We start from the raw sequence: 27,026 nt of genomic DNA on the forward strand, positions 1-27,026 counted from the left end.
AAAACCGAGAATCTTCCCTAAATGCAACCTTTTTTTTCTGAAAGAATTATATAAAATAATAAAAGCCCATGTTATAAAGGAGCTGACATCTGCAGATTGAAAAATTGGATCCAGGTTGAGTGAATGGTAGACTGTTATGGTCAGTTACTTAACTAGCTTTCTCTGTGTTTGCCTAAGTTGTTTGATTCTTTTCTTTTTTACATGCATACCTATTTAAGTTGTGAGTGCAAAGGATAAAGGATGTTATAGTTTTCCTCCTGTTTGTACATATTCAATTTATCTTGTTTTATTAGAAGATTTATTAGAAGGTTTTTTTAAGGGAAAGATTTTTAGATATTAAGAATTGTCAGAAATGGTCTTTAAGCTTATCAGTCTAAATTACTCAATCCACATGTGTTCAAAGTCATAGTATGAGAAGTTTTTTAAATTTATAATTTACTTGGGTATATATGTAAGCTAAGATGAACAGTTTTTCTATTCTGGTTTGAATTCAGTTTAAAGCAACAGAAAAATAATAATGTGTATAAAATGAAGACTCTAAGATCTCGGGATATTTCTTCTCACAAACACTGTGGAAACAATAGTTACAATTTATATTTATCCAGAGTTACTAGAGAGGAATTATTCTAGTACTTGAAGTTTACCTCTTTAAGCATCAAAAGTTATTTCTCTATCTCTTAGTGTAGTGACTACAACAACTGTTTTTTTCATAATGGGGTCATCATTATGCACATCAAGTACATACTGTTGTACAGCTGAGGGTGGAATGTATATATAGGACTGTATGATCCATTTTGTTTGAATTTGTGTGTTCAATTTTTATAGTCTTTCTGTTCCTTCCCTTACTGTTGGTATACTTCACTTCAGTCTCTTCCTGAATCTTTTATTTTGCTACTTTTTTTTATATTAGAATGGGAAACCAGATAACCAATTTTGTTAAGCATTAGATTGAAAACAGAAGTAATTAGTCTCTGGGGAGTACAGGGTCAAAGGACTAACATAATGGTAAGTAAAGTGGTACTGGTGTCAGACCTGGGCTCAGGTTCTCCTCCTTTATTAATATACTGCATACCCTTGAACGAGTTAACTTACTTGACCTCTCTTAAGCTTGGATTTCCACATCTATAAAATGGGAATAATAATACAGAGGTGTATTACTATAATAAATAATATAAATTATTATAAATGAGATGTAAAGTGCCCCATATGTAATGGATGCTGCTCTCCCCTTTCATGAAAGAAATACATGGACTATGTGATATGTATTTCAAGACTCATTCATCCTGCAAAAGGATTCAAGAATCTCTACTGTGAAGGTTTCCCATCAATTTATGCCTTCTTTCTCATCTCTGCATCTATTGCACATTATTCCAGCTACAATTCTAACAGGCACTTTACTTATATTGGGCTATAATCACATGTTTATGTGTCTGTCTCCCCCAGGAGGGCTGCAAGTTCTCAAGAGTATTGACTGGGACCTGGAAGCTACTAAATAAATACTGTTTCTTAGTCTGAATAGATGAAGTTACTAGATTAGGGAGTTTTCATCCCTACATCATTCATTCATGCCTTCATTCAACAAATGTTACTTGAACCCCTGCTGAATGCCATTCTAAGAACTGAGAATCAGTGGTAACAATTTTGACATTCTACTGAAGGGAGACAGACCATAAACAAATAAACAATATAATTTTAGATAGTAAAGGAAGACTTCCCTGAAGAGATGGCATTTAAGCAGAAATGAATAGATATTATCCAGGCAAAAATGAGATTTGTGAGGAGGACATTCCATATATAGGGAATAGTGTGTGTGAAGGCCTCATGGTAAGAGAGAGCAGGTGAATTTAGGAGTGGAAAGTAATGCAGTGTGGTTGGAGCATACAGTTTGAGGAGAGTGTGAAAGTTTAAGTACATGCTCTGGAGTCAGACCTGAATTCTACAGCCTTAGGTAAATTACATAATCTCTCCTTGACTCAGTTTTCTCACCTGCAGAATGAGGATGATGCTAATAGTTCCTGCCTCACAATGAGAATAAAATGAAATAATGCTTACAAAGCATAGCACAGTGCCTAGCACATAAGAAACACCCATAAAGTTAGGAATTCTGTTTCTAGGCAGGATCCAGAGAACAGAGGATCTTGTGGGCCATGTTAGGAGTTGTAGACTTTATCCTAGGAACAATGGGAAGCCACTGAGGGGTGTTGAGCAAGATGGTGACATGATACATGGTGTATTAGAAGCATCACTTTGGAAACAATTTGAAGAATGGATTTCAGGGGTCGAGAGTGAATGTGCAACAGTTACGAGGTTGTTCAGTAGTCCAAAGCAAAAATGGTGGAGTAAGATGTAGTGGACAAAGTGGAAAAACGTGAATAGATTTGGGAGAGAGCTAGGAGTTAGAAACCATGGGGTATAGTATTTAATTGGATATGGGAGATGAGGAAAATAAAATCAAGGATGGCTCTAAAGTTTCTAGCTTGAACTCCTTGGTGAATAATTAAGTCATTTCAGGAGACAAAAGAGTGGTAGAGGGTCACTTTAGGGAAATGATGAGTTCTGTTTTAGACATGTTGAAATTAAGTTGCCTATGATAAATCTGATTAGAAATAGCTCTTAAAGGGATTTCTGCCCCTGCCACCACTGTTCTACTCCTGACATTGTTATCTCTCACTTTTCTCAACCACCTTTATATCCATCCTCCACATAATTGCAGAGCTATTTATCTAAAATAAAAAGCTGACCATGTTTCTCTCCTCCCTAAAATCCTTTAGGATAGAATCTAAACTTAAGTATGTTACTTAATGTCCAGCATCATCTGGCGTCCACTTAATGCTGCAGCCTCACTTCTCACACTCCAGCACCAGCCTCACAAGGGAAACAAAATAATGTAGTGCTCCGTAATGCCTTCTGTTATTCACTAGTAAGCAGCAAAAGCTGAACTGCATTTGCAATTCTTGCAGCTGTTCCTGAAGGGGCCCTTAATTGCTATAGGTCAGCTCAGAGGAGTATGGTCAGGGAGAGATGGTAGGGTGGTGGTAGGATGGATTCAACTCAGAATGGCTAAACATGCAAAAAATTGGCACATTGAGAGATAGCATTCTCTGTTTGTATTCCTGTTCTCAATTTATTGATTTCAAGTCAGCGTACTTAAATCTGTTCAACACATTTTTGAGAACTATTCTGTGCCAGGCACTATAGTCAGGACTGGAAGATCAATTAGATTTGTCCCCTGTTTTAGAGGAAGGTCTTCTGTTCTCATAGGAGGTTTTAGTTGTGCTGTTTGTTTGTTTGTTTGTTTACACCCATAATACCTTTTGGATATGCTTGATTCCCTAAGCAAATGAATGGAGTGGCCCAATATACTATTATAGTCCACTGGTGACTGTTGTCTTTATGATACATGTAATTAAGGGGGAAAATGTGAGTATGTGTATATTCATCGAAACATTATGAGGAGTATCCAAAATAGCCAAGTACGTTTCTAAGAGTAGTCATTTGATCCTTTTCATTTCTATACCATGACAAAGGAAAACAAATTTTCTTATATGCCTGTCAGCAATTAACACTATCTGAAAGTAACTTGGCTTAAGGTAGAAAACTTAGACCAAGTAAGGAAGTATTTATCTTAAGTGGGATGGAGGAGACTTTTCATTTAGTGAAGTGATTGTTACCCCCCAGGGAGAAATGAAACTTTAGTTGTTGGGTATGGTGCACATTTATAGTTGTAGAGTTGCAGTTGGAGTATCTAGTTGGTATCCATTGGGTAATATATAGTTTGTAGGTTTAACAATAAGAGGTTAGTAAACCTCCTATTGTTCACATAATGAGTCTGGAGGTTAGGCCATTTCAAGGCTGAAAGATTGATTCATTAGCTGAACTACATTACCTTTTTGCCTTTTATCTTTTTGTTCTCCAGGTGCCATGTGCAGTCATTGACCATTTGCAGCTAAGAGGAAAAGCATTTTTTCCCATGCGTCTATCAGGGAAGAAAAGCTTTCCCCAGAAACCCTCCAGCAGACTTCTTCTCAGTTTCTGTTGACCAGTGTCACATGCCCTTTACTAAGCCAGTAACTGGCAAGGAAATTGGGCATTTCTATTTTTGGTTTGGATTAATCCACTTTCAGCCCCTAAGAGCCAGGAGAGCCCCCATCATGTGAACAAAGATTTCTGTTGGTGAGGAAGAAGAGGGACAGAAGACAGGTTTAGTCAGAGGCTGCCAATAAAACTCATATCTAACTAGATAATATATTGCTTTAGTCTAGTTATAATTTAGATTCTATTAGGTTGGAAATGTAACTAATTTACAATGATGCTATAAAATATAACAGATTCGGAACATTCTAGAAGCAGATTTGGCCTTTTAAGATGATTGTTTTGTTTTTATTTCTATTTTACTGCCATGTCTAGTCAAAGCCAAAAATTTAAGGTAGTCCATCTCAAACATTCACTGCTGACTCTTAGGTATCACAGCAAATATGAAAGTCCTCTTTCAGTGTTTACACTGAGCTTCTCTCTTCCATATCCACTGTTTTTTGGCCTTCCTTATTTTATTGATACACTGAGAACTCCGTCCCTTTCCCTCAGAAAGCCTCCTGGCTTGCTTTCTCTCCTCAGTGCTTCCTCTTATTCCTATCTTTGACCACTTTCTTTCTTTGCTTTTGAGCTCAGAGGAGAATACTATTTACCCTCAGGTTGTCAGGGCTTCTTTGGAAGAAGAATGTAAAGAAATTGAAGGCAAATCTTTAACTTTTTTTTTTTTCTAAATGGTTTGAAAACAAAGTAGAGAGCCTGTGTTCTTTTTGCTCACTGGCTTACAGGATGAATCATATCTACACTATCTACCCTCAGTGTCCTCTTCCTTTGTTCTGACTTTAAGAAAGATTGAAACTAACATGGATACTCTTTTCTTTTAAGTTTTCAGATTTCAAATGTTTTATTCCTGTTACAGTGCCCCAAATGGTCTCTAACATGGAAACAAACAAATAAAAAACCAGAATGATCAATTTTTAAAATATTTTTCTAGTATTATTTTTGTTTATAAATGGGATGTAGTGTTTTGTAGGGAAATGGGATGTTAAACACTTGCCTATTAGATTTCAATTTAAGGTCATGGGTTGTTTATGTCAGGAGGACTCCCTGAAACAATAGTTTAGCTTAATTAGAATTATTTTCTTGTCTTTAATACTGTGTGCCCTTAAAGTGCTACACAGATCATTCTTGGAGTAAAAGAATTTGAAAATAGATGTGCTGTTCTCTTTGTTTTAGGGTTATATTTATTTTCCTTTTGTAAGCCATTAGAAATTTGCAGGATATCTTTTAACCAATTGAGTAGATAATAAACAGCCAACTTAAGGATTTGTTGAAACTTTGATGTGACAGAAGGTAGCTGTAGAATCTTCGGTTTGATGAAGGATTGTTAATCACTTAGAACTTTGAAACAATGGGGCCTTATTTGGTGTTATGTCTTAATCATAAATAATTTCATATCTAAAAACAGACAGTGTTTATGAGTAGCAAATTAGCATGTACTGGAGGAACCAGAGGCATGGGGAAATTTTAGAATTTGTGGAAGGACAGGGGAGGTGCTGGTGGAGGGAAGGCAGTAAGTACTTAAATTGCATAAAAGGATGAAAGTTATGCTGGATGTATATCAGCACCAAGCAAGCCTCGCCACCAATTATAATCTCTTCTTTGTCACAGTTTCTCAAATCAGTCTATTTTTTTCACACCATGATAAAATATTTACTTTTTAATTGAAGTCAATAGAAAATAGGATTTACTTTGACCCAGCTTTTGTAGATCACATTTATTACATTAAGAGAGAAAGACCTTAATTGACCTTGATGGTATGACCTACTACTTCAGTTACGCTGGCACAGTAAACTCAGAGGCATCTGAGGGTTCTTCAGAATATTTGATGATGGTATTACTAGGGGCAATGGGCAGACTGGAAGTTTAAGTCACACTATGGGAACATTATTTTATGCTTTGCTTTTTTTCCTGTTGGTTACTACACCAAGTTAAACTAATGTCAGTAAAGATACATTTACCATGACATTTGTGTATAGAAAAAAAGTCTTTTAAAAGATGCTTGTTTTTTACAAAATTGAGTTATTTGTAGTGAGGTGGATGGACCTAGAGTCTGTCATACAGAGTGAAGTAAGTCAGAAAGAGAAAAACAAATACCGTATGCTAAACATATATATGGAATTAAAAAAAAAATAGTTCTGAAGAACCTAGGGGCAGGACAGGAATAAAGACGCAGACATAGAGAATGGACTTGAGGACACAGGGAGGGGGAAGGGTAAGCTGGACGAAGTGAGAGAGTGGCATGGACATACATACACTACCAAATGTAAAACAGATAGCTAGTGGGAAGCAGCCGCATAGCACAGGGAGATCAGCTCAGTGCTTAGTGACCACCTAGAGGGGTGGGATAGGGAGGGTGGGAGGGAGATGCAAGAGGGAGGAGATATGGGGATATATGTATACATATAGCTGATTCACTTTGTTATACAGCAGAAACTAACACAACACTGTAAAGATATTACACTCCAATAAAGATGTTAAAAAAAATATTTTATTGCTCAAAAAAAAAAAGATGCTTGTTTTTTTAAAAAATGCTTTTTCACTGGAAATACTTAGGGAGTTTTTGTAGGATAGCTGTTAGGACCATTTATTGGATTTTCACAATAGGCATTTTTATTGTTGAAAGCCTGTATACTGCTAGTAGACTGTCATCATTTGTGACATGTTTCAGTTTACATGAAAAAGACTCGTGAAATTTGGCAACACAAGAATTATGTCTTCTCATGTTCTTATCTCTTTTCTATAATTCCTTATAGAAAAATCTAATAAGATTGCAATGAAATATGGAATTACCTTAGAAAAATGAGATACTTTTAGTTTTATGCCTTCTTTAAATCTTACTCTATTTTTAATTTTAAAAGGGAAAGGTCTTCATAAATTTCTAAAATATTACTTATATTATAAAATTACCTTCAAACAACTTCCTAAGCTTTTAAACCACACTAAAGGAAAATAAAATTTATGATGTGAGTTTTGTTAGTTATATTACCCAAATCAACTTTCATATATATATAGTCATTAAATGAATAGTATTAATGTTTTAACTTAAAAATTGTTTAAATTGACAAGGTTTTATATATATATAATATATACATATATATTTTATATATATATATATATAAAATATACACATACATACATATACATATGCTTTCTTAAATAGCTAGGATAATTTGTCAATTCTATGTAAAGTCTAATTAGAATCTTAGTTTACCCCACTAAAAATGGGCATTTACTGTTTTGACACTTCACTGTTTGACAAGCATTGCACAGTCGTCTTTAAACTTGACATGATTTCATTTTCTAGCAAGTTGGCAGGTGTTAGCTGTCTATAATTATAACTGAGTAATTTTTCAAATGCTATTCATAGCCTAAACACAGTAAGAAATTCTTCCGATCATGTGATAAAGGCCAAGCCTTGCAAAATAGTGGTAGAGTGATATGATCAGTGGTACTGAAGGACGTATTTAGAGAAGCCTTTCAAAAGTATAAAGTGATTTAAATGATAGGGAGACGGGTTTTCTCACAAAATAAGATCTCTCAAATCATTGATAGTGATTACACCTCACCAAATTAAGGTGTGTCTATATTTTCATCTAACAAGTAATGTATACATTGGCAGTCTTAAATTATAAAATATTAATCTATATTTATTCAGTTTTCTTGATGACAGAGATTCTGAGCATAAGAAATAATTGAAATTTTATTGAGGCAGTATAGATTTTACCACTGAACGCAGTGAATATCTCTTCTCATTTCATTCCTGAGGTATTTACTGTGTACCTATTATGTGCCAAGCGCTGTGCTTATCTATCTTTTGACATATCAAAGGAAAGGCTGTAAGCTTCTCTTAATTTTAATCATTATTCTACTTTAAAAACAAAAGAAGCTTTTGCTTTTTCTTGATTTTTTTTTTTCTTTCTAACCATCTATTTTAAATATACACAGTCTCACATTGACTAGAGATATTACTTCAGAAGGGTTTAAAGATCTTGGATTTTCTTTACCAGCCATGAATAAATTAACCTCTGTAGTCTGTTTCCTCATCTGTGAATTGACATAATTTTAACATCTGCCTTGTGATGTGATTATAAAAATTAAAGGAGATCATATTGGTAAAGCATTTTGTAAACTTTGATATACTGTAGAAATTTAATTATGAATAAACTTTTTGAGACTGTTTACTTGCTGTAATATGAGGATAATAATAATAATACCACTCTCACAGGGTAGTTTTGAGAATTAAGTGAACAGTAAAGTATGTAGAAGTGGGCCTGATACACAGTAAGTGCTCAGTAAATATTGGTGATGATGGTGATGAATATTGGTGATAATAAAGAAGATGATGATGAACTTGATCTAGGTCTTTTAGCTAATGAGTCAAACTCCAAACTGGCATTACTTTAAGATTTTTCTGTTTAGAGTTTAGGATTTTTATGTATTGATTTATAATTGACTTTCATATATCCCACCCTTTGTATCCACATGTATTTACACCCCTAATTGCCTTTTGTACAGTAAATTTTAATATATTAGCATATTAATGCTATGTCCAACTTTACCAAAGGATGCTTCTAACCAACCACTGCCTCAGGGTAAGTGGTGGACTTACCCAGAATTTTGCCCCGTGGGTGATGGCAGATCTGTAGCATCCATCCCCTCCTTGGAGTTCAGCACCATTCTAGTATGTCAGCGTGGCACCAGTAGGGAGGGGTTGCAGGCAGGCAGCTGCATGTGTCATCCAGGGGTCAAGTGTACATGGAGAGGTCCATTGCCAAGGCCTGTGCTTTAATACCTGGACAGCAATAAAGGCGAATGCTCAAACCATGGGCTTTAGAGTCAGTCAGACCTGGCTCTAAGTCCTACTCTGCCAAGCTTTGTGACCTTGGGCAAGTTATATAACCCGCTTAAGCCTCAGTTCCCTCACAGAGCTGTGAGGATTAAATGAGGTAACATGTGCAATGTTTACTGTAACTCAGTTAGCACTCAGTGAATATTAACTATTAGTATTCTGTTCTGCCCTCACAGTGCAATTGGGGGAGAGGAGATGGGAAGTTGAGCCCTCTGGCACCATATGCTCTTTAGGGTACCCCAAGTCTCTGGGCAACTGGGAAAGTTTTCACCTACTTTCCAGGTCCCTTGGCCCTAGGGAATAGCATCCTAGAGGAAATAGCACCTCTAGGAACCAAAGTAAGGGTTTTATAAACATTGTTTTAGCACTCTGGGAACCGGATTCCTCCCCTGATACAATGCTCGTCTATTATTCCACTTAGGAACATCTGACTTTCCAATGTATCTTCAGGGGTATAAAATGTAGAAAAGCAAATGATGACTTATATGCCAGTGCTGTCAGTAAGCAACTGAATTCTCTGTGCCTAGTCAATTCATGTCTGATACTTCAGGCAAATTTGCTGCAGAGACTGCTTGCCTTGACGGTCTACTGAGGAGATTAAAGCTGCACTATCAATGTTCCTACTCTGCTTCCCCCAGTGGGAGCTTGACATATTAAGCAGAAAGTCCTCAAAACAGTCCTTTCACTCTGGCCCGATAACTGGCCTGGCCTAGACTGCTTGATATGATTTTAAGAACAAAGTAACTAAGCAAAGATTACATTGCCCAGAAGATACCCCAGAAGTAACAGGGCTTGAAGAGATTTTGTATCATGTTTGATTTCTTGAATTTGCTTCATTGGGCATGGCAGGTGTCTTTGGGGCTCCTCCTGAGCTCCCATGCCTGCCCCGCTTATAATCTGCCACACACTGGGACAAAGTTATCTTAAGTCATTTTCAGCAGTCTCTTAATCTTTCTAGTTTCGTAGAACGTGTATTTTTGAATGTAATAAGAATAGGCATTCTGTATGCGAAACCTAGTTCTTAACCCTTTTCATATATTCTTAACCCTTTTCATTTAATCTTCACCACAACACTGTAAGAGTAGGTATTATTATCCCCATTTTATGCATCAGGAAAAAAGATCAAGGCTCAGATAGGTTAAATAACTTGCCCAAGGTATCATAGCTCAGTAAGAAAAGGAGCCAGGTTTCAAACCCAGGCTGTGAGACTCCAGAGTCCATGCTTTTCATCATTATACTGCATTATCTGAATAAAAATTTAATATCTTTCCCATTTATGAAAATATATATTACTTTCTTTTCCAAATTATTTTTCCTTCAGGATGAAATGTAAAACTTTGGTTTCTAGGAGAAACCACATTCTCAGATGTTATTAAATTGCATATCAAATTCTTATTTAAACCCTGACCCATCTTGAAATTGCATTTGAACTCTATTGAATCTTTGTGTTTCACTGTGGCATATAATTTTCATTATGTTGTCATTATAAATTTCAGCTGATTGCAAGAAGGTGCTAGACTGTGATCTTGGAAATATGATATATAAAAGGCTTATCTTTACATTAAGAGATTACCAAGTAAGATGATTTCTTTAGTGAACTGCCTAAAAGAAAATTTGGTATATTTCCATGAGTAATAGACTCAAGATTAGCTTTGAATGTTAAAAGAGCATTCTCCTAGCTAGTTCATTGTTGCCATGACAGTGCTGGCAGTGTGAGTGCTGTAGTAACTCCTTGCAATGATCTTATTTTAGACCCTAACGTTTGCAGTGCTGAACATCCCCTTCCCCGCCCCACAAGTAACTCTAGCGGAAAAGTACTGGTTTTATAACTGGCTTCTGGCTTTGTAGCTGAAAGACTGCACTATTGTGGGCTTAAAAAAAATAGTGTAGGAGTGTTGAGTATTTTTCTCGTGGATTATAAATGTTTGAGATTTCCCAAAATATTGTATTGCGTTACATGTCATACAGCAAGTTGTTTACAGCTAAAAAGAAAAGGGGCTTCTATTGTCTTTTTAAGAAGTCAAGCCCAGATTATATCATTACTTTGAGCTCTTATAGAAATCATTTTTCCATTTGTATGTTTCCCGTGCATACTTTAAAGTCTTTGGATTCTTTTATTTAGTTATTTGGAAAATTATCATAGGATCATAAAGGATTATGTTTAAATAGTGTAAAAGGTATTTTTTTCTTGTCCTTTCCATAGTTCAACATTTATCTGATCAAATTGGAACATTTTAATCTTGGTTTCTTAAATTACGAACTAAAATTATAAAACAATTTTAAGAAATTACCCAATTTGAACTGTGTTAAACTAACATAATTGTTTAGACATTGTTAACTTTGTTGCCTATATGTTATAAATTAGATTTTAAAATATTTCACTGATATTTTCTAATTGTAAACCCCATTATAACTATACTGTTAAGCACAAAATATTTTCAAACTCATAATAGTAAGTGCCATTTTGTATACTTTTGCATACCATTTGTTAGGTCAGAGGTTTGGTACCTATGACATGTACTCTAAAAATCTAGTATGGCATGATGAAAATAATAATTATGGAAATAAACCTTGTCAAAGAAGATGGAAAATTTAAATATTATACTTCTTTCATTAGTGACAACTACTAACAAACTACTAACAAATGATTACATTTGCTTTTTTTCCCTAAATACTGCATTAAAAGTTTAATTCATCTTATTTAGATGCTGAAGATTTAAACAAATCTTGCATGATCGGGCCTGTACTAAGTATTGGAGTATGGGTGTCTGGCAAGCCCTTTTCTTTCTTTTTTCATTTTAACGTATAAAAGTAAATTTCTAAACAAAAATTTCACTCCAAGCTAGAGTTGTGTTTGGCTCTTCCACCAAGCAATGAGTATTTTAATCTTCATTTTATTTTATTATTATTTTTTGTTCCCTTTAGTGCATTTTATTATTATAAATAAATCCTTAGTGGTAATTGTTCTGATTAAGAGGTGTCTAATTCCAATTTATACTGGTCTTCAATGGCTCCTTCTTTGAACTTGGAAGTAATTTTGTAGTAAAATGTGAAGAGTCAAACCTTGAGATAAATATTCTGTCATTTTAGTACTACATATTTGTATTAAATGCTTTTTATTGGTTGGAATGAAACTAAATTATTGTTCTTTTTCCTTTCTTAAAATAATAACAGGGTTATTGTTTTCTTTCCTGAACCCCACTATACCTCTAGCTGACCTCCCTCTCCATCTAAGGCTGGCATGGGAATACTTTTTTAAAGTAAGAATTCATTTAAAATCTTTCTTTGTGCCTAACACTGTTATGGCACTGTGAGAAATATAAAAAGAAGTTGAAAACAACCACTACCGTTAAGAGTTTTACGATGATTTAGAGAAAAGCAATTAAGAACAAATCAAGACTTTCACTAAAAATGTTAAATTTTGTGGTAGTACGTTGACAATAGTGCAACTGTTAGTGGGAGTGTATGTACATAGTGATTCCACATCTAAGAACTCATCTGAAAAAGATTTATGTATGATGATAATCTCTGTAGTGTTATTTATGATATAAATGTGTTTATATTATTATATATAAGTTGGTAATCTAAATATCCAATAACGAAATTATTAGTTAATTAAGTTATGATGCATCTGTATAAAGGACTATTACATAATTATTGAAAGTTGTTTTAAAATGTATAAGAAAAGAAAAAAATTATATATTTAAGTGGAAAAGCAACTTTTAAAATAGTAGGCCAAATATATATATTTTTTATAGAGAGGGGAAAATGTCAGGAAACCTGCTTGTACCAAAATAGTACCAAAACCCTGGTTCTCTTTTAAAGGTGGGATTATTGGAGATTTTAATTTTTCTTTTCATAATAATAATCATTAATAAATACTTAATTTTATTGAGTGCTCACCATATGCCAGGCTTTGTTATAAGTATTTGACATATAACATTGCAAGATTTCATGTGGGTTACAGGTTTTGAGGAAGCTATCTTCCCAAAACAAAACAAATATACAAATATGAATACACCCACTCACTCTGAAATTAGATTAAGTTTCTAATTTATTTAGCAAAGGAAACATGAACGTCTCAAAAGCTAGGCTCTCTCGTTGAGAAGAAGCACTTGCCAGCCTGCTTGGGTACTGCTTTCCTTGGTCCTCAGTGCTCCTAAAGGTGGTGCAACTGCTGGTGACACTACCTGTGTCACACCAGATCTGCAAAACTCAATTCTTGCTATATTTTGCCTTTTTATATTTGACATTTACATTCACATTTTGGAAGAATTTTTACAAACTACCTGTGCACTTCCTTTGAAGGCCCATTTTACTGCAATATCTAGTTTTATACCTACAACCATTCTGTGACGTGAGTTTTACATTTTATAGATGAGGAAACAGAAAGATTAAGCAACTTAACTCAAGTAGTGAATACTGAGAGTTAGGAAGCATGTCTGACTCTACGTCCTTAAGCACCAATCTGTTTTCCTATAGTCTTTTTGGTTTTGTTCGTGAGCACATATTATTTTTATATTGGAAGATGACTTAAAATCAATGTGGAAAAATTAAACGACATATAGAGTGTTACAATAATTCAGAGCGAGGAAAGATCAGAATGGGTTGGGTAATAAAGACAGCTTAGTGGAGCAAATAACTTTTAATGTAATAATTAACTTTTCTTCTTAGCTTATCTGTTTGTTTATATAAGTACACACTGCTTCTATCCCCAACATGCCCAAACCAAACCTCTTATTACTGGCTGTAACTAATGCTCTGTTGTTCTTTCCTGCAGACTAAGTTTTGGCCTCATTTTTGTTTCCTTTTTGTGGCCTCCCCCTTTTTTTTCCTTTTGCTATCTGTCAGTGCATGTATGAACATGTAACTGTGACTTTTGTCAGAGCTCCTTCTCACTATACTGTTGGGCATTATAAATAAAACAACTCTAGCTTTGCAGTTTCCATGTGGTAATACCATCATAATTTAAAGATTGAGCTGGCTAAAAGAAGTTGCAAAAATTACATAAATTGTATTTAAAAACTCATTGAAAGGAAATAGAACTAAGATCTTGAATATTGTCTGATGAATTAACTTTACAGCATAAACTAGGGTTGATGTTCAGTCATTATGCACTGGCACAGCAATACTTGTTAAAATACTAAAGTATTTTCATACCAGTTGGTAAACAGTAAACTCCAAAAAGCAATAAAACTAATAATACATAGTCAGGATGGGTGACTTATCTTAGAAACTACACATGCACTTAGATTCCAAATTGGTCTGGTCGCTGAAGCATGGAGCTAGGAAGTTTGCTCAGATGTTTTATTATTTATTTCAGATGTTGAAGGTACAAAAGCCCTTGGGTGGGAGAGAGAGACCAGGCAGGTGAACTGAGGAGAACCTAATCTGTAAACTCACGAAAGAAGTGCCCAGCTGTGCCAGGGGCACAAGAAGGGTCCAGGCCTTGGTGGTGACTGGGGAGGCTGCCAAAAGCCAGTGACAGAGATTCTCAGGGTATGGCCTCTCAAGTGGGCTCAAGCAGCTTTTCTTTGTTTAACAACTGAATTAGTTATCTGTTGCTTCATAACAAATTTGGTGGCTTAAAACAATACACACTTATTATCTCACAATTTCTGTGGGTCAGGAATCTGGCTGTAGTTTAGCTAGGACCTCTGCTTCAGGGTCTCCCACGAGCCTGCAGTTAATGTGTCATCCAGGGCTGTGGTCTCATCTGAAGGCTCAAGTGGGGAAGAATGTGTTTTGAAGTTCACATGGTTGTTGGAAGGATTCAGTTCCTTGAGAGCTGTTGGATTGAGAACTTCAATTCCTTTCTGGTAGTTGACTGGCAGCTCTTGCTGTTCCTTGCCATGTGGGCCTCTCCACTTGCTTCTTCAGAGAGAGCACCTGAGAAGAGACAGAGACAAGATACCAGCAAAAGAATGCTAGCATGACAGAAGTCAGTCTTTTATAACCAAATGTTGGATGAGACATGCCATCAGTTCTGCCTTAGTCTGTTCATTAGAAGAATATTACACAGTAAGAGTGAGTACCAGAAGATAGGGCAGGGATCCTTGGGAGCCATTTTAAAGCAGCCTACCCCAACAGCTTATGTCCTGAAACTAGGTGCTGGGAAGAATGGGCCTCCCTGCCTACTATGAAGAGAGTTGTGATTTAGGTTATATGCCCAGGAACCTAATTAATGTCTGGAAGAGAGTGCAGTCCAGCAAGTGACAGTATGAGCCCAGGCTCTGCCCCCCTTCCCAGCCTTGCAACCAGTCTCCAGATAAAGGAGCCTCACCCCAGCCTGGCCAGTAGTTGCCCTCCCCAGGGCCCTGCTGCCTCACTGATGGGAGGCCACCAAGGTTCAGTTGGAGAGGCCCGCCCACCTCCCTCTAGCAGCTTCTGCCAAAATAAATGGCAGAAGCTTCTTTGGTCTTCTTTTCCTCCGTCTTCCCCCATGACTCTTCTGACCCTATTATTCCTGTGGGATCCTAGGAAATTCCCTGCTTCCCATTTGTTGTACTAAATGTAAAAACAGCATTTGTCCAAAAGGTAGGAAGTGGCAGACAGCTTTCTTTTCATCATTTAATGATTATGTAATGAGCTGTGAATCAAATCTCGGCTGTGTCAATGATTTGAGGGGAAGAGGAATTAAAAATAAAGCCAAAAACTTTTATGAGCATTCTCAAATTGAATAACAAGATTAAACATTATTGCAAACCCAAATTTTTAATTCAAATCTCCCAAATTCAAATTGGTATACTATCAATTTAGTGATATCTAAAAGAGAACAGATGAAATAATTTATCTTTTTTTATTTTATAAGCCCAGTCCTTATAAATTTTGGCTATTGCAAAACCAGGCCAAAATGATTACATAACTGATAGCAATTTTAAAAAAATTTTACCCCACTGAATACAATGTTGAGGCTAGGGTTTTTTTGATTTTAGGGAAAGCTCTTAATTTTAGTTTAAAAAGGTCATTTATCATTTTCTCATATTTAATTTTTAATATCTTGGCCAAATATTTGATGAAAATTAAAATATTTTTCCCATGTATATTTTAAATCAAGGATAAATATATATATGTACTCCAAATGCTAACAGTGTTTACCTCTGGGCTGTGGTTTATACTTTTCTATATTTTTCCAAAATTTTTGTAATGGATACTTCTGTTTCTTCTAATAAGACCAGAAAACGCATGCCATTGAAAAGAAAATAAGCTCAATGCACCACTTTATTCATAGCAGGATGACCTTTATGGTAAGTAGATCTTGAGCATACTCTCTAAAATGTTTCTTCTAATATGGTATATACTAACTTTAAAAGCTTTAATTCTTTAATTTTCTGTAGAAATACCTTTCTTTCAAAGACTTTGGCTGTTGATAGAGCAGATTTTTTCCTAACGAATTTTGCATTTGTAGGGTTTTTTTTGTCTTCACACTATGAAAATCTACTCCGAATTCTCAGCTTGTTGTAGCTTTTATGAGCACTAGATGGCACTCTTGCTCAACTGAAATCTGGTTTATCGATCATATTTTGGTGCTGTGGGCCTTAGAAGAGTTGGATGTACAACTTAAGAATGCTTATGTTTCCCTTTTGTTTTAGAGGGAGGACGTATGGGAAGAAAGGGAAAGTTTCCAAATTTAAGTAGCTGAGCTTAAATGGTTCGGTTTTTTTCGTCTATCCAGAAATCACCATGTTGATAATAGTGATATCAGTCACTCATTCCACAAATATTTATTGAGCACCTGCTATCTTTAGGCACTGTTCTAGGCACTACATACATCAGTGGCCAAAAGAGGTAAAAATCACTACCCTCATACAGCTTACATTCTAGTGCTTGGACTTTTTCTTCAGGTGCCATTCTAGGTTCTGTACTTGGAGTCATCCATTAACTCACGCATTTCATAAGAAGAAGCTGAGGCACAGAGAGGTTATCTAACTTGCCCCTGTTCACCTGAAGTTCACCTCTGAAGTTTGTTCTATTCATCTCAACACTATACTGCCTCTCAAAACGAAAGAATATTTTATTATTGCTTCTGCTGAAAGCAAATAATATAAATTTACCTGTTTGTTTATATTGTCCCTAGATCTGTTCAATTCACATATTATTGCCATTTTTTATTGAAAAAACACTGACTAAATAAAATCCCTTTTTTAAAATGATTCTGTGGACAACTATCATAGTATTAGCTCTATTTCAAGATAATGGTGATCAAGTCACAGACACAGGCTGGCCTTGTTTCAGTGTATATTTAAGCATCCTTATAGCTCTATTTACTTTAAACTGTATTGCCACATAATAATTTGGGTATGTTGTATTGATGAGAGCTTAATCAGGTTGTGATTCAGTTGTTGGTATAATGAAACATGGGGCATCAAGTATCAAAAGTTAACAACTTGCCTGCTTGCTCCACTGTTTGGTTTTACATTTTAGTAGTACTGTGTTTATAAAGAAAATAGAGTAAGGTCAATAATACACTATGAAAGTTTCATGATTTGGGGGAGGAGTGGGCAAATTTACCTTCCTCTAAAAAAAGTTTTATATGACTTAGGATAATTTACAATTATATTTGTATTTCTGAAGGACCAGAGTTGTATTCAACAACATACTTGTAAGCCACTGTGTATAGATGGAAAACCAGCCACCACAGAATAAAAATATTGATGACTAATTCATACACAGATAATTGATAAGTAAAACTTGCCTTCAGGGAAGCTGAAATAGTTACTTCTTATTAGCTAGCTTGGCCCCTGTTCTTTTTTGCTGCAGAGCTGTCTTAGATTACAAAACTATGTTTTTGATTGCTAGTAATCAGAGTTAGGTATCTTTTAGTTAAATGAAATAATTAGTAAAAGAGAATCACTGTTGTTCACCAGGGAGTGGAAGGAAGTTTTCAGAGAAGAGATTTATTTTGGCAGATGCTACAATTTAACTGTTCTCAAATTGAGGATTTTGGCTTTTCTAGGGACCTGTTTGCCCCTTAGATTGAATGCAAAATTGTGTAGATTGATGAGCGTTATTTCTTGAGAGAGAGCCCAAGTTTTATCAGATTTTCAAAGAGATTGTAACCCCAAAAGATTAAGAACCACTGCTAAAACTGAGCTACTGCATATTAAACTTACTTTTCTTAAACTTTAGAAAAAAGTTGAAGTGATTGAAATTTGGGAGTTTTAAACCAACAGAGGGAAAATTTTGTTGATTTAATGTTAGCTTATCCCTCTTGGTCTAGTGATCCTCTTGTGGTATATCAGGTGGTATTGGTACTTGATGTTTGTCATAAACTGGCAGGCCAACACCTCACAGTTTAGAGGTTAGAAGTTTAAGTCTTGTTTCAAGAATATTAAGATGCGGGGAGCTCAGCTGAGCACAGCAGAGCTCCAGCCCTTGTATAACAGAAGGAAGAAATACATACTTGCAAGCCACTGAGATTTGGGGGTTGTGTTTTTTCCTCAGCAAAAGTTCATTAATACAGAAGTTGGAAATAGCCATACTGTCAGGATCCATATCCTGGTTCTCCTAGTTGTTTAACCTTGGACAAGGTACTTAACATCTCTAAGCTTCAGTTTTATTACCCGCAAAATAAGACAATACGCCTCATATCAGTGAGATAATAGCACCTTTATCTCTTTAAGGTACTCAGCATAGTGCCTACCTTAGTACTTAGTACGGCAAAAAACATTAAATCTATCCTTGTATATGACTCAGTTGTCTAAAATAGCAAGTCTTCTTACCTTCTAGCTCCTTATCTTGATTTATTTTTCTTCTTAGCCCCAAACACTACCTAACATTGTTACTGACTTACTTACTTGTTGATTCTATCTGCCCTACTAGGTTGTAAGCTCCATGAAGATGGAGACTTTTTCTTGTTCATTGCCAGGCTCCCTAAGCCAGTGGTAGCACATACAAACAGATGTCCAATAAATATTTGTTGAATGAATGAATAAACGTTAGCTACTATTACTAATTGGCCATTTCTGTCCATGTTCCCATCTGCCTGTATCAGCTGCAGCTTCAAAATGAGGTAGGTATACCAGGACGAAAGTCTCTTTCCCTAACTGGGATAGCTGAAATTATAGCTTCAAAAGGAATATTAATCTCGTTAGGCCCTCTCTACTGTGGCATACAGACCAGCAGCATCTGTGTCACCTAGGAAGTTGTTAGAAATGCAGAATCTCAGGCCTCACCCCAGTCCTACTGAACCAGACTTGAATCCCCAAGTGACTCTAATGCGCATTATAGTTTGAGAAGCACCATGTTGGCTATTTTAAGGATTTTGGATTTTATCCCAACAGTAATGGAGAACCACTAAATTTTAGGGTGGAGATTACATTATCAGATTTGTTATTTAAAATGATCACTCTTGGGTCAGAAACAGTGGTTGTCTTTGGGAAGGGAAACCTTTTAGCTGGGGACAAAGATGGGACTGATGCTTTTTGCAGTATACTGTTATCCAGATTCACTCTGATATGGCCAGCATGTGGCCTGTCCACCCTGTCCTCCTACCCCAACCCCACTCTCAGACTTATACCATGAAGGCTGGACACCTGCCCTCACACCAGGACTCTCTGTATACCCACATACAGCTACCGCTTGCCCACTCCTTGGGCCTAGAGGTGTCCTGATGGGCCCTGTGTTCAGCCAAAGATGGACAACCCATGAGCCCTGGAAGAGGGCTTAGCCCATCTGGGCAGAGAGTCCCAGGGTTCAAGTACCTGGAGCATGGTCTGGATGAATATGTCCTTGGCTCTGTGTACTCTTCCCCTATTTGAGGGGTGCACCTGAAAGAGGCCTATAACAGGCCCTCTAAAGTGCAGGGACCCCATTGTCTGGGTCTTAGAAATGTAATGCCTTTTTGTACCTTTTATTTTCAAATCATGTGAATGTATTTTTCAATGTGAATGTATTACCTACATTAAAAAATAAATAAAATAGAATATTAAACTATAATAAAATTACATGGGCTCCTGTGTGGGAAAGGATAGGAGGGGTACAGCAAGGGGAACATGAAAACCAATTAAAAAGCTATTGCAGTGTTTCAGCAATAATTGATATAATGTTTGGACTAGCATGATAGTAATGAAGATACAGTTTCAAGTAGTTTTCCATTTAGGTATTTCACTGCTATTTTGCTTAGATTGCATAAACTCAGTATTATTATTTTTTTCTTAAACATTGTGTGGGGGGTAAGCCTTCTGGCCCTTGAATATTTGTGTTTTTACTTTGCCCTCAGGTTTTATTATAGTTTATTAGAATTCTAGATTAAAATCATTTTCTCAGAACTGTGAAGACATTGTTCCATCATTTTTTAGCACCTAGTGTTTATAATGAGAAGTCTTATGCCGGTCTGAGTCTCATTCTTTTTTAATGAAACCTTTTTTTGTTTGTTTTATTTTACCTCTCTCTGGGAGCCTTTTCTTTTTTCTCCAACTTTTTTTTTTTTTAATCTCTTGAACACTTCAAAGAATAATACAGTAAATACCACATACTCTTCACCTAGATTCACATGTTAACATTTTGCCACAATGGCGTTCTCTAATTTTTTTCTCTCCTTTTGCTGAACTTCTTGAAAGTTACAAACACTTCACCCCTAAATATTTTATCATATATCTCCTAAGAACAAGGACATTCTGGGAGCTTAAGATGTTTCTATTCGTCCTTAGAGTTTTGAAATGTTGTTAGTATATGTTAGAGTGTGTGTCTCTACCTACCTTTTATTAATAATCCATTGCACTTGGGGCCTTTCAATATAAAGATTTGAATCTCAAATTATTCTTATATTATTTCTTTTCCTCCATTACCTCTGTTATATCTGTCCTTTTTGACCAACTGTTAGATAAGTATTGGAGCTCCATCTTAACCTTTTCCCATATGTCCTTTCTTTTCTTTTTTCTTTTTTTTTTTTTTGTCCTTTTTATTCTACACTTTGGAGAGTTGCCTGAAGTTTGTCCTCCAAATAACAAATTTGCTCTTCGGCCTGGTTCTGTTATTCAGTGCTTCTATTGATGTGTTTATTCAGCAGTCATGTTTTTAATTTTCAAGAACTCTTTCTTATTCTCTGATTGTTCCTTTCTCAGAACAACCAATTCTTGTATTATGAGTATTTTATTCTCTGTAATCTCTCTGAGGATGCCAATATAATTTTTAATTAGTTTCTTTCCCTCCCTGCTGAATCAGCCAGGATTCTGGCAGGAAATGGATGGCACACTCAGATGGGGTGCGTGAAGAGAGTTTAATGAAAGTGTGGGCAGAGTTAAGGGAAACCAACAAGATGATAAGCGTTTTGGACTAGTAACAGCTATAAACTTCAAGGGACAAGGTTTCAGAGAAGTTACTGGAACACGATGACTTTTACAGCTATACGAGAAGGCTGCCAGCCTCACAGGAACTGTGGCCTTCAGTAGAGGAATATACTCACTGCTAGCCCTCAGCCTGGCAGGGAGGTAAGTGGAGGAATAAATACCCTGTCCTTCTTCCCCCGCCTTTCAATCTGTTAGTCCCTCCCATTGGAAGAGTGTAATTATAAGCCAGATGGCAAGGGAACCCCAGTGATACAGTCCATAGAGGTGAGCATTTTGAAGCACAAAACAAGGTAGAATAGGTCAGAGAGACAATTTGGAGAGGCAAATAGAGAATACATGACATACTATATCTATTTCATGCTGTTTAGGAAGACATCTTGATGGGTGGATTGGGGCTGTGAAAAGAGTAGCACTTTGGGCTGATCTGGTAGAAGGTAGCAGCAAAAATAAATTGGGTGAATAGTCAAGATGAGAGCAGTTGTGATGGGGGGAGAGTTCTTTTTCAAGATTCGAGGATTCAGAAACAAGGGAAGAGAGATGAAAGAGAAAAGTCTGGGGAGAGGGAGGATAAGATTGGCATATAGCTATTGGAATGAGGGTCTGCCAATGAAATGGGTCCCTTTGAAGTGTTTACATTCATTCTTATTTTCTTTGCATTTGGAGAACGATCATATTTAGCAACCAGTTTTAGGAGATTTTCTCAGTCCATACAAGACTTTTACACTCAGTGACTGCATATTAGTGATGTTTTGGAGGTTGATGGTGGAGTGGGCACTGTGCAGGGGGAGTGCCGTGAGAGCTCAAGGAAGTGTGTTACATTGTGGAGGAGTCCACAGTGAAGGTGACACAATTCCTCTGTGCCCAGATAAACTAAATCTCTGTGGATGGGGAGGGGAAGTTGTATGGCTGGGAAGACATTGAGATTCAAGTTATTTTGTTGAATAATAAGGGCTGCAGGACAGTGGGACATCCAGACTGCAGGCTCTTGTGGTTATATGATCTTTTATTCATCAGAAAAGCAACTAAATTAAATGGTATTAGAATGAAGGTTTAAATAGAATATATTTTAAATGGACCTATCTAAGGGAACAATTGATTTTGTTAATAGTGCACCAGAATAACCACATCCAAGGAGGTAATGAGATGATAATAGCTTTTTATGTTTGTTTTGTTTTTTTTCCCAGATCTGAATGTTTGTTTTGTGTTCTGGTATCTCTTTACTACTTCATATGTGGTTTATGTTTGCTGTACTGCAGGTCTTCATTGATTCTTGACCCAAACAAATCAATTTTTCTCTGCATGGACTCTCTAAAACTTTTAACACTGTCTTTTACTACTGTAATGTGTTCCTTCTGAGGGCAGTCATTATTCTTTTATCCTTTAAAATAGGGTTCATTTATATCTATTGGATATTTAAGTGGTTTAAGAACTTTCACCATTTTAGGTGTCTTGGACCCCTTGCAACCTTTCTTCCCCTTGGGTAGTTTTTAATACTTGTTCCTTAGACTTAAGTTAACCAATTTGAGTTGTATGATATTCTTAATTTTACCTTGTTAGGTTTTGGGTCTGCTTTTCAATGATTTTGATAGTTTGGTTGTTCTATGATAGATTTTCTAGGAATGAGCATTTATTCCATCATCTTCCTAGAAATCCCCTTAGCTTTTTTTTTTTTTTCCTAAAAATAGATAACTATTTGGTAAATTTTTTGGGTTTCCACTCTGCTGCTGGGTTATTTAAGCACTTTGCCATCATTGTTTTCATTAGTGGCTGTTTCAGAGTCCCCTCCAGGATAAAATCATTTTCTTCTTGTCACACTTTCCTGAAAATAGAAGACTATCTAGTTCACTTCTTTGGCTTAAATTTTTATTAAGTTTAAATGCCATCGGATAATCTCAGTGCTCTGATACATGTCCAGATCTTAGTTACCAAATTGGTCTAATTTTCCTAAGGGAAATAGAATAGACCCACATATGAGTCCTACCTATTTTCTTTTTCATCCTATCCCAGAGGGTTTCACATGACTCTCTTATCCTCACTACAGGGGAGAAAGAGAAATAGTAAACCTCTACCCCCTCTTCAAAACAAAAACAAACAAAAAAACCCCAAACAACAACAACAAAAAACTGTAGTAACTGATCTATGCTTCCTAAACAGGCTTGTGCTTGCTTTTCCCTTCATTAGGAAGCTACACCAAAGGATCTAGGGAGAAAGAGATATGAATAGAGATTGTAGGTTTGTGTCTTCTTATTATTAGCTTACTGATATATTATTAAGCCAAAAATCAAGATATGGTATCTAACAAAGTATAACCTGTCAACATGAGTATTAGAGAGAATTAATTTGCATGCAAAACCAGAATTTCTAGAGTATTATCTTAGTTTCATAAGTTTACCTTCTACTCTGTATATATTGGTAATTCTTTTATCCATTTAAAAGATATCTCTTTCAGATTTTGAGGGGGCAATCTCATTCTTAGCTTCTTTAGGCTCTTAACCTACATTAGACTAAAAGGAGTTCTTTGTAAAAAACCTTCAATGTCTTGGTTTTAGACTGTAATTATAGATAGTATTTTGTATTATAATAGGAAAAAGGTATTACTATATTTTAAAGAAAATAAATTATATTTTTAAGTTTTGTTATTTTTCTGTCTTTGATAAATGGACAGTATTTTGTGGCACTGAGAATATTACTATCGCTCTGTCCACAAATGTCTGAAAGACAAATGTGTGATTCAGAACCTTTTCTACACCTGAGTACATATGTATTTTATTTTTTGGCTTGTAGCCTTGTCCCTGTTAAGCCCAATAATCTTTTTTTTTTCTTTTTTCCTTTTTTTAAAATTCTCTAGTCATCTATACTACCTTCGAAGCTGCTTTAGAAAGAAGAACAACTCTGCTTCAGAATTTCCTCCCCTTGTCTCATGATCATATAGAAAGGAATGTGTGAGAGGGTCAATTAAATGATTTTAAAAACTGAGTTTATATTTTAGTTATTTAAAGTATAATAGATTACTGTTTATTTTAAAATTGAATAATAAAAGGAAACAGGTCTATGAAAATTGAATGAGTTAATGGAAATAGGAAAAGGAGAAACTAAATAACAACATTTATTCTTAAAAAGCTGAGAGGCAACATAATAAATAACAGCATTAGGGGAAAACTATATTTTTTAATAAACCTGTAAGAACACTGATAATAATAATGATTCTCAAATATGCCTATATCGTTAGGGAAAATAAAAGCTTATGAAAGTTAATGTAATAGATGTGAAAATGAGAGATAATAGGAAAAGAGAATTTAAAAGGGTTAATACTCCATTAAATTTGGGGACTGAGGGGGGAGAGATATTAAAAATAAGTGCAAAATTTCAAGTTTGGCAGCTCAGGAAGTTGGTCCGATAGCAGGAGAAGTGGTTGGGGTAAATATTAGGGTAAATAACTACCCCTAATTATTATTATTATTTCATGTGTCTTATTCAGATAACACAATTTCTATGTGAAAGGTAACCTGTATGTTACAGTTAATGAAAAAATGATAAGAGCACACAGTACTATTATTGGTAACTTTTTAAATTGTCACAGTGTATTTAGTAATCTGAAGGTTTGCAGACTGATAGTTAGGTGTAGAAAGTATAAAAGAGAGGCCTGTTTGTTGTTGTTTTGCCTCTTACATAAGTAGAGAACATTGAGTGTTATTAGTTTATGAACACACAGATTTTGACATTATATTATCAGTGATGTAGATTTGTTAACACTTGATGTACTCTCTGTGGTTTTCTCTTTGCTTTGCTTTGCTTTTCCTTTTCTTTCCTTTCTCTTTCTCTTTCTCTTTCTCTTTCTCTTTCTCTCTTTCTCTCTTTCTAATAGTTGATATTCTCTAAGCTCGTTAAAAAACCAGCTGATTATGACCCATGTTTTGATTTGGTGATTCATGATAACTTGTGGCTTTCAGATCTTGCCTTTTGTTCTCAAGTACTACATACTGTCCTTAAATCACTTTCTATTTTGACATCAATTAGTACATCATGGGGCAGAGTATTATCTACATAGCTGAATCCATGAGGCTTTGGGGTCAAGTATACTACCTCCCATTATAGCCTGATATAGTGCCTCAGTCACCTTTAGGTTTATTGACTCTAAGCATATAATTCAAGAACATAAGAGTATAGCTGTTTGATTATTTGGAATGTTCATAGTCTATAGGAAAAAAGGGGGTGGGGGAGGAACGCTAAAGGTTGGCAAATATCAAGCCAGTTTAGTGACAACGCTAAATATTAGTTCACTAAGATCCTAAGACTATTTCATGATGATTGACCATTCATTGTTAATTTCCATGTCGTGAATTTCAGTTAATTCTTTGGATCCAAAATTATGCACATGGCTCAATTTTATTTCACCTATTTAATTTAGCGTTGATATGAGTAAAGTAAAAGGCTGAAAGTTAGAGTAAATAGAAGAAAGCCTAAATTTTTCAAGGTTTTTTTCCTCTTTAAAAGTATAGCTATTTTCAGGTATTTTTAGATACCAGATGACTTGTGAAAGTTTCTTTTTTCCCCCTCCATAAAGTGCTTTATAAACTTCACAATATACAATGAACATCTTTCTACGCAAATGTATAAACTCCCCTGCTGAGGAATTTATAGACTGGTGAAAAGATAATCAGATTAGAAGATGTAACACAAGACTCACCTGATAAAGGTATCATCAAAAGGTTAAATCAGCAAAGGTACACCAGAAAAATGCAAAGGGAAAACAGCAGTGGTCACAGTATTAATCTCAGAGACCTCAGCATTCAAAGGTTAGGCAAATGTCACGATAGTGAGGCAGTTCTTCAGTGGCAGTTCCTCACTAGCAGTTCCCTAAACTTTCTCTTGATTGTTCTCGTCTCCTTCATGAACATTTCCACATCCTCTTCATCCCCTCCCCTCCATCATTGTCATTGAACTGCCCACTGGGTAAGGCCCATGGGGAATTTGGGGCAAATCATTGGTCTACTTCCTGCAGCCTGCTGGCCTTTCCCCACACAGGGCTTTCTCTTTTCTGCATTCTCTCCCCTGCTCCCCCAACTTGTTTGTCTTTAAACTGTTGCTCCTGGGCCTATCCTGACAAAATATATAGATATGGATCTATGACACCCCCCACCCAGCTGACTGACAGACATGTACCTGACCCCCTCTTCAGGCCAGAAGCCCCCTCAACCTCTGTAGGGCAACTGGGAACTGGGAGTCAAACAGAGCAGTGACCAAGCACCCAAGAGCTGTTTCTCTCTGTGGAACGGTTTTATTGCTCATTGATTTGGTACCATTTCAGTTGTCTTGTTCTCCCTGAGACCAACTGTGAAGTGCATTTCAGACTTTGCAGGTGAAGGGATCTCTAGCAATTGTATATTTACCTTCATGTTTAAATTCATGTTATAATACTGCTATTTTTCTATGTCTGTCTCACACACACACACAACTTTAAAATTCTTATAATGATTTCTGATGGTGTTTTGGTCAAGGGCAAAATTCTATATATGGCCTCACATAATTTATCATCCAAACTGGGACATCATGAGAAGATGGATCATGACAGGTCAACAGGAGTAAACCAGGATGAATAGTCACCCTCCCTATAAGGCTGTCTATGGTCGGGCAGTTGCTGACCTCTGCAGCCTTATCTTGCAGTGTGCTCTTCCTTGCTCTGTATGGCCCAGGCTCACGGGCTGTCTGCAGTTCCTTTTTCAAGTGCACTATGCTCTGACTGCCTACTCTTACTAGAAAGCCTTTATACGTGCCTTTCCCTCTCCCTTGACAGA

General features: G+C 36.0%; 1 protein-coding gene across 3 annotated transcripts in view; it reads left to right on the forward strand.

The window, feature by feature from the left end:
• SESN1 (sestrin 1) overlaps nt 1-27,026 on the forward strand; it is a 121,032-nt gene that overhangs the window by 1,328 nt on the left and 92,678 nt on the right. The gene's annotated exons all lie outside the window — the stretch shown is intronic.

Source organism: Eubalaena glacialis, chromosome 12, assembly GCF_028564815.1.
Source record: "Eubalaena glacialis isolate mEubGla1 chromosome 12, mEubGla1.1.hap2.+ XY, whole genome shotgun sequence".
Classification (NCBI taxonomy): domain Eukaryota; kingdom Metazoa; phylum Chordata; class Mammalia; order Artiodactyla; family Balaenidae; genus Eubalaena; species Eubalaena glacialis.